The following is a 2,803-nucleotide window of genomic DNA, read 5'->3' on the forward strand; positions in this document are numbered from 1 at the left end:
CCAGAGCAGTATAGGGCTTTAAAGGGCAATACCAGCACCTTGAATTGGGCCCGGAAACGAATGGGCAGCCAGTGCAGCCGCTGGAGAAGCGGACTGACAGGGTCGAACCGCCTACCTCCAGTAACCACATGGGCCGCCGCATTCTGCACTAGTTGCAGTTTCCGAACCGTCTTCAAGGGCAGCCCCACATAGAGTGCGTTACAGTAATCTAATCTCGATGTCACCGAGGCATGGATCACCGTGGCCAGGTCTGCACGATCCAAGTACGGCCGCAGCTGGCGCACCAGCCGAAGCTGAGCGAAGGCCCCCCTTGCCACAGCCGCCACCTGGGAATCCAGGAGCAGCTGCGAGTCCAGGTGGACCCCCAAGCTGTGGACCTGCTCCTTCAGAGGGAGTGCAACCCCATTCAGCGCAAGCCGATAGTCCAGCACCTGCATCGAGGATTTCCTAACCAGGAGAGCCTCTGTCTTATCCGGATTTAATTTCAGCTTGTTAGCCCCCATCCAGATCCTCACTGCCTCCAGACAGCGCTCCAGGTCCTCAACCGCCACCCTGGAGTCTGGAGGAAAGGAGAGATAGAGCTGGGTGTCATCAGCATATTGATGGCACCCCACTCCAAACCCCCGGATGACCTCTCCCAGCGGTTTCATGTAGATGTTAAATAGCATGGGGGACAGAATTGAGCCCTGTGGCACCCCGCATCTCAAGGGCCAGGGTGTCGAACAGGCATCCCCCAGCACCACCATCTGGGACCGACCCTCCAAGTAGGAGCCAAGTAGGTGTTCTGAATCTTTTTAGATTGTGAAGCCCTTTTGGGACAAAAAGCCATGTAGTTATTTGAACTGTGAACTTGTTTTTGTTGAAAAGTAGCATATAATAATATCTTGGAAATATGAACAAAATTTGCATATTTTCTTTTTTGTCATTTGCAGCTGATGAGTTCCGGCCCACAACAGGCACCATGAATGCTATTCAGCCCACTGTATGAAATGTGTTTGACACCCCTGGCCTAATGCATGGGTGAGGAGAGTAATTCGGGGTGCTTTTTTTTTTTAAACTGGTCATCAGTTAGACATTTCCAGTATCACAGATGGCAACAGGCTGGACCTTGAGCAAGTATATAGAGTAGATTGTTATCCTTTTTCAGTGTCATTTTAAACTCCTGCTTCACTTTCTTACTTGCAACCCGATCCTATGCTTAGGCGTGCCTAAGGGTACAATCCTAACCTACTTTCCAGCACTGACAATGCAGCTGGTAGGTAAGGAAACAAACATACCCTTACCTTGAGGATGCCTCCATGAGTGCCCCTCAACTGCCAAATACAGCACACGTCCCATTGGCACAGCTATGCCAGTGCTGGAAAGTGGGTTAGGATTTGGGCCTAAGGCCAGGAAATAGGTTTCACACCCTAATACAACGATATTCAACCTTTGTCATCTCACAGCACCCTGACAAGGTGCTAAAATTGTCAAGACACACAGTTTTTTGACCATTGACAAGGCATACCATGCTGATAGTAGGGGGCTCAAATCCCCCTATTGCCCTATTAATAAATTACTGTCTCCAAAGTTCTGTGGCACACCCGTGGACCATGTGACACATCAGTGTGCCATGGCAGTGACTGAAAATTGTTGTCCTAATGTATGTGTGTTACATATAATGTGTGAAGTGGCTCTTATATGCTTGTGTACTGCACATAGCACCAAGAAAACAAGATAGATATCTACATCCTGTTGCCATTCCCTAGCACCTGGTTTTCTGAGGGCCCAATCCTGTCCAACTTTCCAGTGCTGATACAGCCTCAAGGTAAGAGAACAAACATTCCCTTACCTTGAGGAGGCCTCCATTACTGCCCCCACCACCACAAGAAGCAGCACATGCCCTGTTGGGATGGCTGCATCAGCACTGGAAAGCTGAATAGGGTTGATACCCTGAGGTAGGCGACTTCTAAACCCAAGAGGGGTTGTGCATACTCATCATGGTTTATAACCTGTGATGGGACTTTTCCTCCATCCCCTTTTAAAGGCATCTTAGGCCAGATGCCATCCCTGCATCCTGTGGCAAGGAGTTCCACAGACTAATCACAGGCTGGGAGGAAGGGGTGGGTGTTCAGTGTGGGGGGAGAGGGATTGTGTGTGGTGGCTTCCATGAGAGACACAAGTTTGTGGTGGTTGTGTCTGTGAGGGGTGTGTGTTGTGCAGGGACATGGTGTGGTGCAAGTGTGGCTGGTGAGGAAGAACCCCCTCTCTGTAGTCCGTGGAGAAGCACTGCAGCTGCTTACACCTGAGGAGGCTCCCCCAGCCTCCTCGGATGTAAGCAGCTGCAGTGCTTCTCCATGGTCTGCAATGGGGGGCTCTGCCTCACCTGCCGCCCTGGAGTCGTGAGGGACGTGCTTGTGGGGCGTGTCTACTCAGGAGTAAGCTCCGTTGTGGCCAATGAGCCTTACTCCCAGGTGAGGGCGGAGAGGACTGCAGGGGCTGCGGGGAGAAGCCTCTGAGGCGCGAGGCGGCGGCCATCCCGGCGGCCCCGCCCCCCGCAGGCCCCGCCCCGCCTCCACACGGCGCGGCCGGGCCGCTCTGCCACATCAACGTCGCCGGGGGGGGGGCTGCCGGCTGTGCTTTGAGCCCGGAGCGGGGCGGGCTCGGCGAGGACGCGGCGGGCCTCGGGAGATGGAGCACCGCAGCTGCTGCCGCCTGAGCCGCGCCCCGGGACGCCCGTGCTGCCGCGGCCGCCGACCCCGCCGCTGCCTGTAACTGTCGGGACGAGGCTCGACCTCCGCCCGCTTCCTGCCAGACGCGGGCG

Source organism: Tiliqua scincoides, chromosome 4, assembly GCF_035046505.1.
Source record: "Tiliqua scincoides isolate rTilSci1 chromosome 4, rTilSci1.hap2, whole genome shotgun sequence".
NCBI lineage: Eukaryota > Metazoa > Chordata > Lepidosauria > Squamata > Scincidae > Tiliqua > Tiliqua scincoides.